At 33.3% G+C, this 23,958-nt stretch overlaps 1 non-coding gene across 1 annotated transcript; it reads right to left on the bottom strand.

The window, feature by feature from the left end:
- Positions 1-11,597: 11,597 nt before the first annotated feature.
- LOC139874051 (small nucleolar RNA R71) lies at positions 11,598-11,704 on the bottom strand. Its single transcript, XR_011767754.1, has one exon. It is a non-coding gene; the product is annotated as a small nucleolar RNA R71 (small nucleolar RNA).
- Positions 11,705-23,958: the final 12,254 nt, after the last annotated feature.

The following is a 23,958-nucleotide window of genomic DNA, read 5'->3' as shown; positions in this document are numbered from 1 at the left end:
CATAGTGAACAAAGAAGGTATTCAGGTGGATCCGGCGAAGATTGAAACTGTTGAAAAATGGGAAACCACGAAAACTTCGAAACATATACGCCAATTTTTAGGACTAGCTGGTTACTACAGAAGATTCATCCAAGATTTTTCCAAAATAGCAAAACCCTTGACCGCATTAATGCATAAAGGGAAGAAATTCGAATGGAAGGATGAGCAGGAGAAAGCGTTTCAATTGTTGAAGAAAAAGTTAACTACGGTACCTATATTGTCATTGCCTGAAGGGAATGATGATTTTGTGATATATTGTGATGCCTCAAAGCAAGGTCTCGGTTGTGTATTAATGCAACGAACGAAGGTAATTGCTTATGCGTCTAGATAATTGAAGATTCACGAGCAGAATTATACGACACATGATTTGGAATTAGGCGCGGTTGTTTTTTCATTAAAGACTTGGAGACATTACTTATATGGAGTCAAAAGTATCATATATACCGACCACAAAAGTCTCCAGCATATATTTAATCAGAAACAACTGAACATGAGGCAGCGTAGGTGGATTGAATTGTTAAATGATTACGATTTTGAGATTCGTTACCACTCGGGGAAGGTGAATGTGGTAGCCGACGCTTTGAGTAGAAAGGACAGAGAACCTATGCGGATAAAAGCTATGAATATAATTATTCGTACTAACCTTACTACTCAAATAAAGGAGGCGCAGCAGGAGTTGTAAAAGAAGGAAAGTTGAAGAATGAAATACCGAAAGGATCGAAGAAACATCTTAATATTCGGGAAGACGAAACCCGGTATAGGGCTGAAAGAATTTGGGTACTAAAGTTTGGAGATGTGAGAGAAAAGGTACTTAAGGAAGCACATAAAACCAGAAATTCAATACATCCCGGAGCGGGGAAGATGTACAAAGATCTCAAAAACACTTTTGGTGGCCGGATATGAAAGCTGATATTGCTAGATATGTGGGAGAATGCTTGACGTGTTCTAAGGTCAAGGCCGAACATCAGAAACCATCAGGTTTACTTCAACAACCTGAAATCCCGAAATGAAAATGGGAAAACATTACCATGGATTTTATTACTAAATTGTCAAGGACTGCAAGTGGTTATGATACTATTTGGGTAATAGTCGATCCTCTCACCAAATCAACACACTTTCTGCCAATGAGAGAAGATGATAAAATAGAGAAGTTGGCATGATTATATTTGAAGGAAGTTGTCTCCAGACATGGAATACCAATCTCTATTATCTCTGATAGGGATGGCAGATTTGTTTCAAGGTTTTGGCAGACATTACAGCAAGCATTGGGAACTCGTCTAGACATGAGTACTGCCTACCATCCACAAACTGATGGGCAGAGCGAAAGGACGATATAGACACTTGAAGACATGTTACGAGCATGTGTTATTGATTTTGGAAACAGTTGGGATCGACATCTACCGTTAGCAGAATTTTTCTACAACAACAATTACCATTCAAGTATCGAGATGGCGCTGTTTGAAGCACTTTATGGTAGAAAGTGAAGGTCTTCGATTTTTTGGAGTGAATTCGGAGATAGACAAATTACCGGTCTGGAGATAATCCAAGAAACTACAGAGAAAATCATCCAAATTCAACAACGGTTGAAAGCCGCTCAGAGTCGACAAAAGAGCTACGCGGACCTTAAAAGGAAAGATATAGAATTTGAAATTGGAGAGATGGTCATGCTTAAGGTATCACCTTGGAAAGGCATTGTTCGATTTGGTAAATGAGGGAAATTAAATCCAAGGTACATTGGACCATTCAAGATTATTGATCGTGTCGGACCAGTAGCTTATCGACTTGAGTTACCTCAACAACTCGCGGCTGTACATAACACCTTCCATGTCTCAAATTTGAAGAAATGTTTTGCTAAATAAGATCTCACTATTCCGTTAGACGAATCCAAACAACGAAAAACTTCAATTCATCGAAGAACCCGTCGAAATAATGGATCATGAGGTTAAAAGACTTAAGCAAAACAAGATACCAATTGTTAAGGTTCGATGGAATGTTTGTAGGGGACCTGAGTTCAACAGGGAGCGTGAAGATCAGATGAAGAAGAAATACCCGCACTTCCAGAAGATTCGTCAACACCTTCAACAGCTTAAAATTTCGGGACGAAATTTATTTAACGGGTAGGTACTGTAGTGACCCGAACTTTTCCATGTTTATATATTTATATATTAAATGAGATTGATATTTACATGATTAAATTTTTCTAACATGATAAGCAATCAAACTTTTTAAGACTTGATTATTTGAAATGAGTTTCATGTAGACAATTGACCACCCAAGTTGACTGGCGATTCAAAAAAAGTTAAAACTTGTAAAAATGACATGACGATATATATATGGATATACATATAGTTAACATGAGATTATGATAAGTAAGTATCTCCATAAGTATATTAACAATGAGCTATATACATAAAAATGAGACTACTAAGTTAAGAAAGTCGAAACGATATATATAACGATTATCGTTATTACAACGTCTTACTAAATACATATGTATCATATTAAGATATTGCTACACTATATTTAACATGATAAAATGATAATTATATATATCATTAAGTATGTTAACAATGAACTACATATGTAAAACAAGACTACTAACTTAAGAATTTTGAAACGAGGCATATATGTAACGATTATCGTTTTAACGACATTTTAATGTATATATAACATATGAAGATATATTTATATATCATAATATCATGATAATGTAATAATTTAACATCTCATTAGATATAATAAACAATGGGTTAACAACATTAAATGAGATCGTTAACTTAAAGGTTTCAAAACAACACTTACATGTAACGACTAACGATTACTTAACGACTCAGTTAAAATGTATATACATGTAGTGTATTTAGATGTATTAGTACACTTTTGAAAGACTTCAAGATGCATATCAAAATACTTCTACTTAACAAAAATGCTTACAATTGCATTCTCATTCATTTTCATCAACAATTCTACTCGTATGCAACCGTATTCGTACTCGTACAATACTCAGCTCCTAGACGTATATACTATTGGTATATACACATAATAATTCAGCTCTTAACAGCCCTAAATAGTCAACAACCATGTGGAACCAACAATTAGACAACTAGCATGACTTATGAGCAAGGAAACAAAAACAAGAACTCCTTTTAACCCCACTCACCTTCACAACTCACCACCCACTCTATTTCACTTTCAATTTTCTTCCCGATTCTCTCTCAAAACACACACACTCTTCTATGAACGTCTAAGTTATTATTTTTTCAGCAAAAATCATCAAATACAAGCTTTGGTTATTACCTATAATCATCATAAAAACAATTACTCAATAACACATCAAGAACACTTCCAAGTTTACAAGTTTACTTCCAAGTTTCCTAATTCATTCCAAGCAATCATCTAAGATCAAGAAACCTTTATTATTTACAGTAGGTTATCTTTCTAAATCAAGGTAATATTCATATTCAAGCTTTGATTCAATTTCTTTAACTATAACTATCTTAATTCGAGTAATAATCTTACTTGAACTTGTTTTTGTGTCATGATTCTATTTCAAGAACTTCCAAGCCATCAAAGATCCTTTGAAGCTCAAGTTATTTTTTCATCATTTCCAGTAGGTTTACCTACTAAACTTGAGGTAGTAATGATGTTCATAACATCATTCGATTCATATATGTATAACTATCTTATTCGAAGATTTAAACATGTAATCACTAGAACATAGTTTAGTTAATTCTAAACTTGTTCGCAAACAAAGTTAATCCTTCTAACTTGACTTTTAAAATCAACTAAACACATATTCTATATATATATATATATGATATGCTAACTTAATGATTTAAAACCTGGAAACACGAAAAACACCGTAAAACCGGACATACGCCGTCGTAGTAACACCGTGGGCTGTTTTGGGTTTGATAATTAAAAACTATGATAAACTTTGATTTAAAAGTTTTTCTTATGGGAAAATGATTTTTCTTATGAACATGAAACTATATCCAAAAATCATGGTTAAACTCAAAGTGGAAGTATGTTTTTCAAAATGGTCATCAAGATGTCGTTCTTTCGAAGGAAATGACTACCTCTTTCAAGACTGACTTGTAACCTGTATTTCTGACTATAAACTTATACTTTTTCTATTTAATTTCATAAATTTCATTTCATTATGAAACCATAGCAATTTGAATCATTCAAAATGGATTTAAAACGAAGAAGTTATGGGTAAAACAAAATTGGATATTTTTACTAGTTTTAGCTACGTGAAAATTGGTAACAAATCTATATTAATCATATCCTAGCTAACTTATATTGTATCATACATGTATTCTAATATATTCTGTAATCTTGGGATACCATAGACACGTATGCAAATGTTTTGACATATCATATCGACCCATGTATATATATTATTTGGAACAACCATAGACACTCTATATGCAGTATTGACTGAGTTAGCTATACAGGGTTGAGGTTGATTCCAAAAATATATATACTTTGAGTTGTGATCTAGCCTGAGACATGTATACACTGGGTTGTGGATTGATTCAAGATAATATATATCAATTTATTTTTTTGTACATCTAACTGTGGACAACTAGTTGTAGGTTACTAACCAGGACAGCTGACTTAATAAAATTAAAATATTAAAATGTATTAAAAATGTTGTAAATATATTTTAAACATACTTTGATATATATGTACATATTTGTTTTAGGTTCGTGAATCGACCAGTGGCCAAGTCTTACTTCCCGACGAAGTAAAAATCTGTGAAAGTGAGTTACAGTCCCACTTTTAAAATCTATTATTTTTGGGATGAGAATACATGCAGTTTTATAAATGTTTTAAAAAATAGACACAAGTGATCAAAATTACATTCTATGTTGAATTATCGAACCGAATATGCCCCTTTTTAGCTTGGTAGCCTAAGAATTGGTGTTTATTATAATTGCCACCAATTGACGCGAATCCTAAAGATAGATCTATTTGGCCCAACAAGCCTCATCCGAGTTACGGATGCTTTAGTACTTCGATTTATCATGTTCGATGAGAGTCCCGGAATGATGGGGATATTCTATATGCATCCTGTTAAGGTCGGTTACCAGGTGTTCATCATATGAATGATTTTTATGCAGATTGCATGTTGTTTATGAGAAATGAAAATATGAAATCTTGTGGTCTATTATTACGATTTGATAAATATATAGGTTAAATCTATAACTCACCAACATTTTTGTTGACGTTTAAAGCATGTTTATTCTCAGGTGATTATTAAGAGCTTCCGCTGTTGCATGCTAATTTATGGATAAGAGTTGGAGTCAGCATGCTTGTATAATATTGTTTAAAAACTGCAATCGAAGACTTAAATTGATGTGTAATATTATTATAAACCATTATGTAATAATCGTGTGAAAATGCTATATTTTAGATTATCATTATTTGATAATCGTCGTAATATTTTTAAACCTTTATCGATAAAATAAAGGTTATGGTTTGTTTTAAAATCGAATGCAGTCTTTGAAAAACGTCTCATATAGAGGTCAAAATCTCGCAACGAAATCAATTAATATGAAACGTTTATAAATCGATATGAACGGGACATTTCAGTTCTCGGCCTAGATTCTTTTTAATTATTTTTTTTTTCTGTTTTTATCTTATAAAATATTTATATAAAATAAATAAAAACTTATACTTTAAAAACTAAAATAAAAAAATAGAAATACTTTATAATTTTATATATTTTAAACAAACTCTTAAAAATATATATATTTTGTTTTTCTTTTTATATTTTTGTAGTTTTAATATTTAAAACGTATTTTTACAAAAAGAAATTAAAACTTAATAAAAATATTTTTTTAATAGCGTTTCGCTTCGGCGTTTTAGATGTTCTTCGGCAGCAGCGCCAAAAATACTTGATGTTATGCGAGGTGTATACGAAATAGTTATTATTTTTACTACAAAATACTATTAAAAACCATACAATTTTACACAAATTATTTATTTATTTATAGAGTGGATATACCTAAACCTTGCTACATCACTATAGGCAGTGTACCTAATCGTAAAGTAGTGTAGTTTTTAGTAAGTCCTGTTCGTTCCGCAGGGAGCTAGCCAAGTTAACGCTATATTTTTTTTAAACTATATTTGTATATATATATATATATATATATATATATATATATATATATATATATATATATATTATAAAAGGGGGTTTTTTTACCGTTTAATGACCGGTTTGTCGATTTTATGTCTTAAGTCACAATTAAAACCTAATGTAAAATATTAAAAATAAATATAACTTAATTTAAAGCGTAAAGTAAATGACGATAAATAAAATTGTGATAATTAAAAGTGCGATAAATAAAATGACAATAAATAAAAGTGCGATAATTTAAAGTACGATGAGATATAAAATAAAGGAATTATGCTTATTTAAACTTCCGTAATCATGATATTTGACGTGTTGATTTTAATTTATTACCAAGGGTTAATTGTCCTTTGTCTTGAATTATTTGATATGTCCATACGGTTTTGTCCATAATAGTCCATCGGTCATAATTATAAAGTGCGAGGATCTTCATCAAATTAACCTTATATCCGAAGTCAAATATTCCAACTAATTGGGGATTCGAACTGTAACAAGGTCTTAATACTTTGTTTAATGAATACACCAGGTTATCGACTGCGTGTAGTCCAAGAATTTACTACTTTGTTAACAATTACACCAATAACCCTTGAATGTAATCCACCCCTGTTTTAATGAGTCCATTAACTATTAATCCATCCCCGTGTCCGTTCAAATAAACAATAATTCGTATTTATAAATATCCCGCTCACCGTACCCGATTAAGCGTATGTGGTTATTTATAGATACGTCAAATTGTAATCTTTATATTAAATTAACGAGGTATCGTTTAGTTAATATAAAGCCCATTAATAGCCCATAGTCTAATTTCCACAAGTGTCGTTCTTTTGTCCAAACCCCAATTATGGTACAAAGCCCAATTACCCCGTCTTAATATTTAGTCCAATATCACGATTACTTCGATTTAAATAAGCATAATAATAACTTAGCTACGAGACATTAATTTAAAAAGGTTGAACATAACTTACAATGAGTATTAATCGCGTAGTGTTACACGGACAGAATTTCGACTTACAAACTTAAAACATTCGCCACTATAACCTTATTATTATTAACTTAATATTAAAATTATAATTATGATTATAAATTTATAAATATAAATATATATCAGAGAGTGAGAGATATAGTTGATATTGTGTACTCAAACTAGGCAGAAAATGTTACAATTTATAGGGCTTGGCCATGTACAGTAAGCCATGCGATCGCATGGATTTTACTCCTCCAGGCCATGCGATCGCATGGCCCCCTGGGACAGCTCACAATCGCTTGTCTTCTTGTTTGCCGACGGTTTTTATTTAATATATATAATATATATATAATTTTATGAATTATTTATATATTATATTATATTCATGTGCGTAGTTGACTTGTAATTTTAGGCCCGTTGCGTCGCGCATTGATAGTTGGTTGATAATGCTAAAAACGAACATATATTTCATCGCATTATCCCTCAAGAAAGACAAGCTTTTAGTTGCAGTTGTCCTATTTACAAGTAATATTCGTTTAAATAATAAAAGGTGAAGACAAAAGACAGATTCGACGAATTGAAGACGCAAACGACCAAAAAGCTCAAAAGTACAAAGTACCATCAAAGTGGTTCCAATTATTGATGAGAAACGTCTCAAAATTACAAGAGTACAAGCCGCAAAACGCAAAGTACAAGATATTAAATTATACGAAAGGACGTTCGAAAATCCAAAACCGAGACATGAACCAGCTTTCAACGTATGACGCAACGGACCGAAAGTTACAAATTAATTATGTATATAAATATAATATAATATATAATTAATTATATAAATTATATATTTATATTATATTTATATAATAAAATCCGTCGGCAAGCTAGGAGCCAAACTTATGTTAGCTGGAATCAGGGGCTCCGCACTCGCGGAGGTCAAACAGTATTACGTGGGCCTATAAAAGACCGAGCATTCGACCGATTTTTACACATCTTTTTCTAATCTATCTCTTACGTATATATATATATATATATATATATATATATAATTTTAATTTTAATTTTAATTCTAATTCTAATAATAAGGGTATGTTAGCGAATGTTGTAAGGGTGTAAGTCGAAATTCTGTCCGTGTAACGCTACGCTATTTTTAATCATTGTAAGTTATGTTCAACCTTTTTAATTTAATGTCTCGTAGCTAATTTATTATTATGCTTATTTAAGCCGAAGTAATCATGATGTTGTGCTAAAAATATTAAAATTGGGTAATTGGGCTTTGTACCATAATTGGGGTTTGGACAAAAGAACAACACTTGTGGAAATTAGACTATGGGCTATTAATGGGCTTTATATTTGTTTAACTAAATGATAGTTTGTTAATTTTAATATAAAGATTTATAATTGAACGTACCTATAAATAACCATATACACTCAATCGGACACGATGGGCGGGATATTTATATGTATGAATAATTGTTCATTTAACCGGACACGGGAATGGATTAATAGTCTATGGAATTATTAAAACAGGGGTGAAATTATGTACAAGGACACTTGACATAATTGATAACAAAGTATTAAAACCTTGGGTTACACGCAGTCGATAACCTGGTGTAATTATTAAACAAAGTATTAAAATCTTGTTACAGTTTAAGTCCCCAATTAGTTGGAATATTTGACTTCGAGTATAAGGATAATTTGACGAGGACACTCGCACTTTATATTTATGACTGATGGACTGTTATGGACAAAAACCAGACGGACATATTAAATAATCCAGGACAAAGGACAATTAACCCATGGGCATAAAACTAAAATCAACACGTCAAACATCATGATTACGGAAGTTTAAATAAGCATAATTCCTTTATTTTCATATTTAATTGCACTTTTAATTATCGCACTTTTATTTATTGTCATTGTATTTAATTGCACTTTTAATTATCGTACTCTTTAATTATCGCAAGTTTATTTTATCGCAATTTTATTTATCGTAATTTCATTATCGTTATTTACTTTACGCTTTAAATTAAGTCTTTTATTTATTTAATATTTTACATTAGGTTTTAACTGCGACTAAAGTTTTAAAATCGACAAACCGGTCATTAAACGGTAAAAACCCCCTTTTATAATAATAATATTACTTATATATATTTGTATTTTTATAAATTAAAACTAATATAGCGTTAAGCTTTGTTTAAAAGATTTCCCTGTGGAACGAACCGGACTTACTAAAAACTACACTACTGTACGATTAGGTACACTACCTATAAGTGTTGTAGCAAGGTTTAGGTATATCCATTCTATAAATAAATAAATATCTTGTGTAAAATTGTATCATATTTAATAGTTTTTTTCTAGTAAAAATAAAGCTATTTCATATACACCTCGCATAACATCAAGTATTTTTGGCGCCGCTGCCGGGGAACTTAAACGCCGAAAGCGCAACGCTAATGATATAAAAAATAATAATAATAATATAATTTTGTAAAAGTTTTTATTAAGTCCTTCGTATAAAAATATAAGTTTTTTTTTAAATATAAAAATATAAAAATACAAAAAGAGTTTGTTAAAAAATATATAAAGTTTAAAAAAAAAAATATTTTTACTTTTGAGTTTAAAAATAAGTATTTTATTGTTTTATTAAAATATTTAGTTATATTTATATTTTATATATATTTGATAAAACAGAAAAGCATAAAAAAAATAAAAATAAAAAAACTAAACCTGTGCAAAAACGAACCCCTTTTCAGCCTAAATTTGACCCTCCGCGACTCGCGGAGCTTTTGAACTGGATCTAACCGCACTCGCGGAGGTCAATCTTACAGGTCAACCTAGGACTGCAATTAATACGAAATTAGGGTTTAATTAATTTAATTATTTAGTTTTTAGGGTTTTATTTAATTAATTAGTTTAGTTATTTATTTAATTTGTATTATTAAGTTATAATTAGTTTAATTAATTTATAAAATTAATAGTTTTATTAAATAAATAATATAAAAATTATATTTTTATAAAAATTGTACTTTTTACAACTTTAAGTATATTTTGTATTTTTTTATTCGTTTTAGCGTAATATTTGTATTTTTCGCTCGTATTTAGTTTTAAATCATAGTATTTGCCATAGTTATTTTTATTTCTAGATTTTTAGGCTTTGCCGTAAAATCCCTTAAGTGCTTTTTCTTTAGACTAAGATTTAGGTGCTTTAGAATTTTGCGACGCTGTTCTAAGTTTTTAGTACCTTTTTAAGATATTGCCATTTGGGATATAGAATTCCTTGTAAGCTTTAATATTTTTAGACGCAACTTTTAATTCTTAGTTTTTAGTTCCTTTTTAAGTTTCGACGCGCTACTTTCTTATTTTTATTTTTCGACGCCAATTATTTTTCAATCTTTTATTTTTCGACGTTTTTCGACGCGCTCTTTTTCTTTCTTATTTCTCGACATTCTAGTTTTTAGGACTTAGAATTTTCTCTATTTCTTATCTAAATTTCTTAAATTTCAACGAAAAATTATTTTAAGCGGTTAAATTGATAGACATCAAAATTTTCTGGTTCGTAGTAATAGTTGGATTTGTACGTGAACCGGGTTATTGGAGCCAAACAGTACTCAATTATATTGAGACCAAACGAATCCTGCCCCTCTGCTGCATCTTTTGGCTATTCGAAACGTGGGCAAAATCAGAAAAGTCTATTAATTGGATAACTTATATAATTTTTCTTTCTTTTTAAAAACTAATAAGATATTCAGTGAATGCACCGAGCAAAATGTTCACCACCTTTTGTACGTTCACCACCTGTAACTCGATCAAGACATCAAGCAAATATTGTCGCCGTTGATTTTTCTTTAGAATCGTCATCCAGTCGACCAAGTACTCCAATTCAAATTTTTGATAATCCATTTTTTGAACCCGACCTCACAATTGAGAATTCGGAGAATATTCAGGGACGATTCCGAGATCCTGAACCACTAATCTTTCCTCCGGAACCACCAATCATTCAAACAGAGATTGTTGAGGAACGAACCATTAAATCAGAATCCTCTAGTGATTCAGATTCAACAAATTCAATCATGGAGAATCTGGAACCTTTAAGTATGGAAGACCGAATGAGAGCTAAACGCACTGGCCAAGGTCACGCAATTACTCAACCTGACATTAATGCGCCAGATTATGAAATCAAATGACAAATTCTACACATGGTGACTAATCAATGCCAATTTAGTGGTGCACCGAAGGAAGATCCAAATGAGCATCTTTCGTACCTTTAATAGGATCTGTACTTTATTTAAAATAAGAGAAGTGGAGGATGAACAGATATATCTCATGTTATTTCCCTGGACTTTAAAGGGAGAAGCCAAAGATTGGTTAGAATCGTTACCTGAAGGGGCGATTGATACATGGGACGTTTTAGTTGAAAAATTTCTTAAACAATTCTTTCCGGCATCTAAAGCCGTAAGACTTCAAGGAGAAATTGTTACTTTCACACAGAAGCCAAATGAAACTCTATATGAGGCATGGACAAGATTTGGTAAGTTATTAAGAGGATGTCCGCAACATGGTTTAGACACTTGTCAAATAGTACAAATATTCTACCAAGGATGCGACATCACTACAAGGAAAGACTTAGACATAGCAGCTGGTGGTTCCAATATGAAGAAAACAGAAACTGATGCTTACAAAATTATTGATAACACTGCTTCCCACTCACATGAGTGGCACCAAGAAAAAGATATCGTTAGATCATCTAAAGCAGCTAGAGCCGATTCTAGCCATGACTTAGATTCCATTTCCGCAAAGATAGATGTTGTCGAGAGACGAATGGAAAAGATGACTAAAGATATCCACTCAATACGAATTAGTTGTGAGCAGTGTGGAGGACCACATTTAACAAAAGATTATCTCAGTATTGAACTAACAATGGAACAAAGAGAGAATGTCTCATACATAAACCAAAGGCCTGGAAATAATTATCAGAATAATTATCAACCGCCAAGACCGATTTACAACCAAAACCAGAATTATAATCGAAATGTTCCATACAACAACCAACAAGGTCCTAGTAATCAACAAGTATCTAATAATACTTACAATCAGCAAAGACCTAATTTTCAAAACAAACCACCACAAATTGATGATAAAAAGCCGAATTTAGAAGATATGATGACGAAGCTAGTTGAATCTCAAACACAGCTTTTCACATCTCAGAAACAAACCAATGAACAAAATGCTCAAGCATTTAGAAATCAACAAGCTTCTATTCAAAATCTGGAACAAGAAGTAAGTAACCTAGCAAGGTTAATAGGTGAAAGAAAACCGGGAAGTTTACCTAGTGATACAAATGCTAACCCCCGGAATGAAACAGCTAAAGCCATTACCACAAGAAGTGGTATTACACTTAAACCACCTGAAATACCTGTAATTTCTGAGGAAGCTATTCCTACTCCACAAGAACTACAACCTGAACAAGATAAGGAAAAAGAACCGGTAGTTGAAAAGGTTAATGAAGATAACACAGTTAAGGCAAAACCTTATGTTAAACCATACCAACCACCACTTCCTTACCCAAGTAAAATGAGAAAAGAGAGACTTGAAGCCGAGCAATCCAAATTCTTGGATATGTTTAAACAGATAAATGTAAATCTTCCTTTCATTGATGTGATTTCAGGAATGCCAAGATATGCTAAATTTCTGAAAGATCTAATCTCAAATAGAAAGAAAATGGAAGAACTCTCGACTGTTACTATGAATGCTAATTGTTCAGTAGTGCTGTTGAATAAGATACCAGAAAAACTATCTGATCCAGGAAGTTTCACAATTCCATGTTTTCTGGGTAGTCTTAGTTCAATAGAAGCATTGGCAGACTTAGGTGCTAGTATAAATTTAATGCCGTATTCACTATACGCTAAACTAGACCTTGGAGAATTGAAACCAACAAGAATAAGTATACAACTAGCCGATAGATCAATAAAATATCCTAGAGGGATAATGGAGAACATGCTAGTTAAAGTTGGTACTTTAGTATTTCCAGTAGATTTTGTTGTTCTGGACATGGAAGAAGATTCTCAAGTTCCTCTCATATTAGGAAGACCATTCTTAAACACGGCTAAAGCAATGATAGACGTGTTTGGTAAGAAACTAACCCTAAGTATAGAGGACGAGAGTGTTTGTAACGACCCGCACTTTTTCGATCATTCTATACTTATAAGATTAATATTTACATAAATTAAACCTTACCAACATGATAAGCAATCCAAATTGTTGAGACTTATGTTTCCGAAAAGAGTTTTACACAACGTTTGACCGTCTAGTTTGACCGATGATATCACGAACTATACAATATATGATAATTATACGTTTGTGTATATATATGTATATATACATATTTAACATGATCTAAGAATGTTTTAATATCTCATTTTGTATTAATAACAACAAGTTATAAGTATATTTTGAAACTACTAACTTAAGTTTTCAAAACGATAACCATACGTAACGTTATTTGACATAAATACTTATGACTTATAATGTTTATACATATATCGTATAAGTAATGTATTTAATCACTTTTAAGAACTTAAATACATAAAACCATATAAGTGTATTCACAAAAGATAGCTATATTTGAATCCTCATTCCATTTTTCACAAAATTTCTATACGTATACCTAGAGTATTTGTACTCGTATCATACCTAGCTTCTATATGTATTTACTATTGGTATATACACATCAAATCACCACCTAACCAACCCTTGTTACTGCCCTTAGAGCTAGGTAATTAGAATTTGGAGGATAGCTTGACTAATTGCATAAAATTACAACTTGGAATTTTGTTTTGTCTCCCCCTTGGTCACGTTTTTATAGCCCTCCCCATATCAAACTTTTGATCACCATTTTCACTTCAAAATTACTCTCTAACTCTCTTACTTGAAAGCTCTAAGAACTCCATAACAATTCAGCAAAGTTCCAAGAAGATCTAGCTTCAAAAACACTACTTAATCACCATAAGAAAACTCTTACAACAACACTTCAAGAATCCTTTCCAAGAACACAAACTTACTTCCAATCTTTCATCCACTTCCATCACCCTTTTGATTCTAGCTTTTTACTTCTCTTTTACAGCAACCTTGTCCAAGGAACTTGAGGTAGAATCTATGTTCATAACCTTATTCGATTCATATATATATATAGCTATCTTATTTTGTGGTATAAAAATTTAACAACAAGAACATAGTTTGAAAGTTTTCAAACTTGTTTGCAAACTAAATAGATCCTTCTAACTTAACTTTTAAAATACTTCAAGACCTGTAATATAACTTAAATATATGCTAACTTAACAAGGTAAAACTTGGTTTTTCAAAGAATACCTTAAAAACTGTTTTTACGACGTCGGAGTGCAACCGGGGACTGTTTTGGGTTGGATAATTAAAACCATCTTAAACTTTGAATTGAAGGTTTATGTTCTGGAAAAATGATTTTTACTATGAATATGATAACACATAAAAATTTCATGATTTAATTCAAAGTATAAGTATTTTTAGAAAAATAATCATTTAAGGTTGTTTACATAAAGGAAAATGTTTAACTTCATAAGTTTCACTAAAGTTTCACCTATGCCGTGTGATTTTGAATACAAACCAAGGTATTTTCAGTTCATAGTCTTAAAGAGGGACTCGATCCAAGGAGATGGCAAGTTGAATCAACGAAAACGGATTTGTAACGAAGAAACTATGACCGAAACAAAATTGGTTATCCTAGACTTGTTTAACTTCGGGATTAATTGGGAAAAATTAAATAAAATCACATATTTCTAAGATAACATGATATTTTATATATATGTACTTATAATTCAATTTTATATGGTTCGGGATCACCCGCAAACAACACGAGAAGATTAATCATAAGATCCCATGTTTGTACGCAACACGTCATTTGACAACACCGGTACTTTATGTACGCAACACGTCATTTGACAATACCGGTACCGTGGGTCAAGATTAATCTCGACCAATACATATACGATGGGGTTTTATTTATTTCGTTAGGGGGTTTTATTTATTTCATTGCGGGTATATTAAACATCTAAAAATGAACCATTAAAATTGAATTACTAACAACGAACTGCTAACTACGGACTAAGGAATTATTCAAAGTATTAAAAGTATAACAAGTATATATATGTGACGTTTGTTTAAAAAGAAAAGGTATTGATATATTATATATGGATAGGTTCGTGATATCAACCGGAGACCAAGTCAAATTATATATATCTTCAAGACAACAGTGAGTATATAGTCCCACTTTTAAAATCTAAATATTTCGGGATGAGAATACATGTATTTTATGTTTTACGATATGGACACAAGTAACTGAAAAATATATTCTACGTTGAGTTGTACCACTGGCATACTTCCCTGTAGCTTGGTAACTAATATTTACAGCGGTATTGTAAACGCGAATCCTGTTGATAGATCTATCGGGCCTGACAACCCCAACCGGACTGGACGACCAGTATTCAACGGTTGCATAGTACTTTGTTTCGTGACTACACTTGGTACAATGTAGTAAGATTTCATATTAAAGGGAATATGCGACGTGATTAATTGTTAAGTATGGTTACCAAGTGCTCAACCACTTAGAATATTTTTATTAAACTGTTTATATACGAAATCTTGTGGTCTATATATATATATTGCTGCCGGCATTAAACCTATATCTCACCAACTTTATGTTGACCTTTTTAAAACATGTCTATTCTCAGGTGATTTCTAAAAGCTTCCGCTGCATCATGTTGAATCTAAGCAGGATCTTGCGTACGCATATTTGTGTCAAAAATAAGACTGCATATCCAAGAACTTGTGTTGTAAAATATGCTAGAAATCGGGTTGTTATTATCATTTGTAAAGTTTGTAAGTCGAAGATTATCGCTAAACGATAATCATCTTTATTTTGTCCAAAGCTTGTATCAAAAATAAGGATCATGGTTTGTAATGTATAATATATGCAGTTTTTCTTTTAAAAATGTCGCATATAGAGGTCAATACCTCGCAATGAAATCATACGTTATCTAACACGTTCTTATGGTTAAGGACGGGTTATGACATGTGGTATCAGAGCGGTGGTCTTAGCGAACCAGGTTTGCATTAGTGTGTCTAACCGAGAAGTCGTTAGGATACATTAGTAAGTCTGGACTTTGACCAGGTCTGATTTTGAAAACCATTGCTTATCACTGTTGGTTAAAATTTATATGTAAATATTATGTAGTACTAATGGGTTAGTTGTTATGTGATAGATGTCGGGCTCGAAACTTATTATCACATTCAGCGACTCCGAATCAGAATCTTCATATGGTGTTCCAGTCATTAACCTATCCGATGACGAAAGTATTATCTTTGGGGAAGACTCACAAATTCCGGATGAACCAACTATAGAAAAACCGGAAAGTGAACCCGAAGAGGAAAGTGAACCTGAAGAGGAAAGTGAACCCGAGGAAGAAATACAGGAAATTACGAAAGAAAAGTTCGATCAAGGAAAGAAACGAAAAGCTAATGAAATAGAAAATTCAAATCCCGAGTTTAGGGAGGATGATGTGGCACCAATTCCATTAGACACTACCACCCCTATTCCCGCTATTCCTATTAGTGCTATTCCGGCATCCAGTTCTTCAGCCCCACCGCCAAAATATAGGCAGTCAGCTAGGATAAGTGTTAGGCCATTCATTGGAACTAAACGTCCTAGGAAATAGACCAAACGATGCGCTGCCGTATTAAACCATGGGATCATATAATGTTTTGTATAATATTATTAGTGTGGTTTGCTTAATGTTCGATGTAAGATAAGCATATGTAAAATAGTGAAGTATGAAATGCAATAATTTTCCATGGTTAAGTATTATTTAGATTGTAGTAATTGGTTCTGTACTAAGCTATTAAGTATGAACATTAACGGGTAGGTACTACCCTAGATATAATTATAAAACGCTAATAAGAAGAAAAGGCTTTTATAATAATACCTGGTTCATATTTTTAACAAGCTATAATGTACTATAAATACACACTACATCTATAATAATCCATGAGAATAATTATTTTCTTTCATTAGGAAATGGCGCGATTGAATCGAATGACGGAACAAGAAGTCGAGGACTTCATCAACCAGCGAGTCAACGACAGAATGTTATGGGTCGAAGCTGCAAGAGCTGCTGCAGTTAACCCAACTCCTCGTGTAGGATGCACCTACAAGACGTTTCAAGCTTGCAAGCCATCATCATTCAGTGGAACGGAAGGACCGATCGGTTTAACCCGATGGATAGAAAAGATGGAGACTGTGTTCAAAATCAGTGGTTGTGATGAAAAAGACATGACCAAGTATGCATCGTGCACTTTACAAGATAGTGCACTCACGTGGTGGAAAAACTATGTGAAGGCGGTAGGAGGAGATGTAGCTTATAATACTCCATGGGAAGAATTCAAAACGATGTTAATCAACGAGTATTGTCCAAGGAACGAGGTTAGGAAGTTAGAAGATGAGTTACGAAGTTTGTAGGTGGTTGGTACTGAAATCACCAACTACAATCAGCGAATCATGGAATTAGTTTTGCTATGTCCTGAATTGGTTCCAACCGAAGCACGGAAGATTGAAATGTACAAAGATGGTTTGCCCTCAAAGGTTAAGGCAAACGTTACAGCATCAAAACCTAGGACAATTCATGAAGCTATAACCATGGCGAACGAGCTAATGGATCAGGTCATCTTGGATAAGAAAGCATTCACTACTGATGTGAAGGTATCGAGTAACAAAAGAAAGTGGAACGGAAATTATGATCGAGGTTACCAACAACAATCTTTTAAGAAACCAGAAACCCCGAAAGGTGCGGGTAGTGGTTCAGGCTTTGGTTACAAAGGACAAAGTCCTTTATGCAACCGATGTCACAAACATCACTTTGGTTACTGTAGTGTGTTGTGCACCAAATGTAATCGACAGGGTCATCTTGCTGAAGATTGTAAGGCTCTCGTTACAAATGGTAACAAGACTCCTGCCACCAACGCAAATAGAACTGCTTTGGCTACCGTTACTTGTTTTGGGTGTGGAAAACAAGGTCACTATAAGAGTCAGTGCCCGAATCCAGAGAAGAATGTCGGACCTGCACGTGGGAGAGCATTTGTTATTAATGCTAGAGAGGCACGTGAAGACCCGGAGCTTGTTACGGGTACGTTTACCATTAATAACTTATCAGCATCTATTTTATTTGATACTGGCGCCGATAGAAGTTATGTGTGTAGAAATTTTTACACTAAATTGAATTGTTCATCATTACCTCTAGATGCTAAGTACATGATTGAGTTAGCCAATGGTAAACTAATTAAAGCCGATAAAATTTGTCATGATTGTGAAATAAATTTAGCCGGAGAAACGTTTAAAATTGACTTGATACCCGTAGAATTAGGAAGTTTTGATGTAATAGTCGGCATGGACTGGATGTCCAAGGTAGGAGTTGAAGTTGTGTGTGCCAAGAAGGCAATTCGTATTCCTTGTAAGGATAAAATGCCGGTGATGATTTATGGAGAGAAGGGTGATTCAAAGCTAAAACTCATTAGCTGTTTGAAAGCCAAAAAGTGTTTAGAAAAGGGATGTTATGCTATTCTAGCACATGTTAATAAAGTCGAAAAGAAAGAGAAGTGCATCAACGACGTGCCTGTGGCAAGAGATTTTCCTGAAGTGTTTCCGGAAGAATTGCCGGGATTACCTCCATTTAGATCTGTAGAATTTCAAATAGATTTAGTACCAGGAGCTGCACCAGTGGCTCGTGCGCCATATAGACTTGCACCGTCCGAACTAAAAGAACTTCAAAGTCAGTTAAAAGAATTACTGGACCGTGGATTCATACGACCAAGTACTTCACCGTGGGGAGCTCCAATTTTGTTTGTTAAGAAGAAAGATGGATCTTTTAGGATGTGTATAGATTATCGTGAATTAAATAAGTTAACTATCAAGAATCGGTATCCACTACCAAGAATTGATGACTTATTTGATCAACTGCAAGGATCATGTGTTTATTCAAAAATCGACCTAAGATCGGGTTATCATCAACTACGCGTCAAAGAAGAAGATATTCCGAAAACTGCTTTTCGGACACGTTATGGTCATTACGAATTTTTGGTCATGCCGTTTGGGTTGACAAATGCGCCAGCTGTATTCATGGACCTCATGAATCGAGTTTGTAGTCCGTATTTAGATAAGTTTGTTATCATTTTCATTGATGATATTCTTATCTATTCCAAGAGTGAGCAAGAGCATGAAGAGCATTTAAGGTTGATATTAGAGTTGTTGAGAAAAGAACAACTATATGCTAAATTTTCTAAATGTGCTTTCTGGTTGAAAGAAGTGCAATTTCTTGGCCATGTTGTTAGTAGCAAAGGAATTCAGGTTGATCCAGCAAAAACTGAAGCCATTGAAAAATGGGAGACTCCTAAGACTCCAACGCAGATACGCCAATTTTTGGGTTTAGCCGGTTATTATAGAAGGTTTATTCAAGATTTTTCCCGAATAGCTAAGCCGTTGACAGCGTTAACGCAAAAAGGGAAGAAATATGAATGGACCTCGGAGCAGGAGAACGCATTTCAAATACTAAAGAAGAAGTTAACTACGGCACCTATTTTATCGTTACTAGAAGGGAACGGTGATTTTGAAATATATTGTGACGCTTCGCGACAAGGTTTTGGTTGCATTCTTATGCAACGGAAGAAAGTTATTGCATATGCGTCCCGACAATTGAAGATTCACGAGCGAAATTATACGACGCATGATCTAGAATTGGGAGCAGTCGTGTTTGCATTGAAGATGTGGAGACACTACTTGTATGGGGTTAAATTCACTGTGTTTACTGATCATAAAAGCCTTCAACATATTTTTGATCAGAAACAATTGAACATGAGGCAACGTAGGTGGGTCGAGTTAATAAATGACTATGATTGTGAGATTCGTTATCATCCCGGGAAGGCGAACGTGGTGGTCGATGCTTTAAGCAGAAAGGAACGAGAACCAATTCGAGTTCGAGCAATGAACATAAAAATTCTCATGAATCTCAACTCACAAATCAAAGAAGTTCAACGAGAAGCACTTACTAAAGAAAACATAAGAAGTGAAATAATGAAGAAGTATGAGAAGCAACTCGTTATACGGGAGGATGGAATTCGATATTTTGCAAACCGTATTTGGGTACCGAAGTTGGGTGGATTAAGGAAGTTGATATTGAACGAGGCACATAAGACAAGATACTCGATACATCCTGGAGTCGGAAAGATGTATCAAGATCTTAAGACACGTTATTGGTGGCCTAACTTAAAGACAGACGTTGCAACATATGTTGGGGAATGTTTAACTTGTTCCAAGGTCAAAGCAGAACACCAAAAGCCGTCAGGGTTACTTCAACAACCAGAAATCCCAGAATGGAAATGGGATGGTATTAATATGGATTTCATCACGAAGTTACCAAAGACTGCCTGGGGATACGACTCCATTTGGGTGATTGTTGATCGTCTCACCAAGTCTGCACACTTCTTGCCTATAAAGGAAACGGATAGAATAGAGAAACTATTACGATTATATATAAAGGAAATTGTTTCAAGGCATGGAATACCTATTTCCATTATATCCGATCGTGATAGTAGATTTACCTCAAAGTTCTGGCAATCACTACAGGAGGCCCTAGGAACTCGTTTGGATATGAGCACCGCATATCATCCGCAAACCGACGGGCAGAGTGAAAGAACGATTCAGACTCTTGAAGACATGCTCAGGGCATGTGTGATCGATTTTGGAAACGGATGGGATAAATATCTACCGTTAGCAGAATTCTCGTATAATAATAGTTATCATGCGAGCATTGGAGCTGCGCCATTCGAAGCATTGTATGGAAGGAAGTGTAGATCTCCTATCTGTTGGAATGAAGTAGGAGATCGACAATTAACGGGTCCCGAGATCATACACGAAACGACTGAGAAGATTGTACAAATTAAGGAGAGATTGAAAACAGCCCGTAGTCGCCAAAAGAGCTACGCCGATGTCCGAAGGAAACCATTAGAGTTTCAGATCGGTGACATGGTTATGCTAAAGGTGTCACCTTGGAAAGGTGTAATACGTTTTGGAAAAAGGGGTAAACTAAACCCAAGATATGTAGGTCCGTTCAAGATCATCGAACGCATTGGACCGGTAGCTTATAGACTCGAGTTACCGCAACAACTCGCCGGAGTACATAATACCTTTCACGTCTCGAACCTTAAGAAGTGTCTTGCAAAGGAAGACCTCACCATTCCTCTTGAAGAAATCCATGTCGACGAGAAACTACAATTCATCGAAGAACCAATCGAAATCATGGACCGTGAAGTTAAACAGCTCAAGCAGAGCAACATACCGATTGTTAAGGTTCGTTGGAATGCTCGAAGAGGTCCCGAGTTTACTTGGGAACGAGAGGATCAGATGAAACAAAAGTATCCACACTTGTTTCTCGATGACGCAAAATAGGTACAATTTTAAAATTTCGGGACGAAATTTATTTAACGGGGAGGTAATGTAACGACCCGCACTTTTTCGATCATTCTATACTTATAAGATTAATATTTACATAAATTAAACCTTACCAACATGATAAGCAATCCAAATTGTTGAGACTTATGTTTTCGAAAAGAGTTTTACACAACGTTTGACCGTCTAGTTTGACCGATGATATCACGAACTATACAATATATGATAATTATACGTTTGTGTATATATATGTATATATACATATTTAACATGATCTAAGAATGTTTTAATATCTCATTTTGTATTAATAACAACAAGTTATAAGTATATTTTGAAACTACTAACTTAAGTTTTCAAAACGATAACCATACGTAACGTTATTTGACATAAATACTTATGACTTATAATGTTTATACATATATCGTATAAGTAATGTATTTAATCACTTTTAAGAACTTAAATACATAAAACCATATAAGTGTATTCACAAAAGATAGCTATATTTGAATCCTCATTCCATTTTTCACAAAATTTCTATACGTATACCTAGAGTATTTGTACTCGTATCATACCTAGCTTCTATACGTATTTACTATTGGTATATACACATCAAATCACCACCTAACCAACCCTTGTTACTGCCCTTAGAGCTAGGTAATTAGAATTTGGAGGATAGCTTGACTAATTGCATAAAATTACAACTTGGAATTTTGTTTTGTCTCCCCCTTGGTCACGTTTTTATAGCCCTCCCCATATCAAACTTTTGATCACCATTTTCACTTCAAAATTACTCTCTAACTCTCTTAATTGAAAGCTCTAAGGACTCCATAACAATTCAGCAAAGTTCCAAGAAGATCTAGCTTCAAAAACACTACTTAATCACCATAAGAAAACTCTTACAACAACACTTCAAGAATCCTTTCCAAGAACACAAACTTACTTCCAATCTTTCATCCACTTCCATCACCCTTTTGATTCTAGATTTTTACTTCTCTTTTACAGCAACCTTGTCTAAGGAACTTGAGGTAGAATCTATGTTCATAACCTTATTCGATTCATATATATATAGCTATCTTATTTTGTGGTATAAAAATTTAACAACAAGAACATAGTTTGAAAGTTTTCAAACTTGTTTGCAAACTAAATAGATCCTTCTAACTTAACTTTTAAAATACTTCAAGACCTGTAATATAACTTAAATATATGCTAACTTAACAAGGTAAAACTTGGTTTTTCAAAGAATACCTTAAAAACTGTTTTTACGACGTCGGAGTGCAACCGGGGACTGTTTTGGGTTGGATAATTAAAAACCATCTTAAACTTTGAATTGAAGGTTTATGTTCTGGAAAAATGATTTTTACTATGAATATGATAACACATAAAAATTTCATGATTTAATTCAAAGTATAAGTATTTTTAGAAAAATAATCATTTAAGGTTGTTTACATAAAGGAAAATGTTTAACTTCATAAGTTTCACTAAAGTTTCACCTATTCCGTGTGATTTTGAATACAAACCAAGGTATTTTCAGTTCATAGTCTTAAAGAGGGACTCGATCCAAGGAGATGGCAAGTTGAATCAACGAAAACGGATTTATAACGAAGAAACTATGACCGAAACAAAATTGGTTATCCTAGACTTGTTTAACTTCGGGATTAATTGGGAAAAATTAAATAAAATCACATATTTCTAAGATAACATGATATTTTATATATATGTACTTATAATTAAATTTTATATGGTTCAGGATCACCCGCAAACAACACGAGAAGATTAATCATAAGATCCCATGTTTGTACGCAACACGTCATTTGACAACACCGGTACTTTATGTACGCAACACGTCATTTGACAACACCGGTACCGTGGGTCAAGATTAATCTCGACCAATACATATACGATGGGGTTTTATTTATTTCGTTAGGGGGTTTTATTTATTTCATTGCGGGTATATTAAACATCTAAAAATGAACCATTAAAATTGAATTACTAACAACGAACTGCTAACTACGGACTAAGGAATTATTCAAAGTATTAAAAGTATAACAAGTATATATATGTGACGTTTGTTTAAAAAGAAAAGGTATTGATATATTATATATGGATAGGTTCGTGATATCAACCGGAGACCAAGTCAAATTATATATATCTTCAAGACAACAGTGAGTATATAGTCCCACTTTTAAAATCTAAATATTTCGGGATGAGAATACATGTATTTTATGTTTTACGATATGGACACAAGTAACTGAAAAATATATTCTACGTTGAGTTGTACCACTGGCATACTTCCCT

The sequence above is a fragment of the Rutidosis leptorrhynchoides genome, chromosome 10 (assembly GCF_046630445.1).
Source record: "Rutidosis leptorrhynchoides isolate AG116_Rl617_1_P2 chromosome 10, CSIRO_AGI_Rlap_v1, whole genome shotgun sequence".
NCBI classification, from domain to species: Eukaryota; Viridiplantae; Streptophyta; class Magnoliopsida; order Asterales; family Asteraceae; genus Rutidosis; species Rutidosis leptorrhynchoides.
This window is presented reverse-complemented; position numbering and strand designations above follow the sequence as displayed.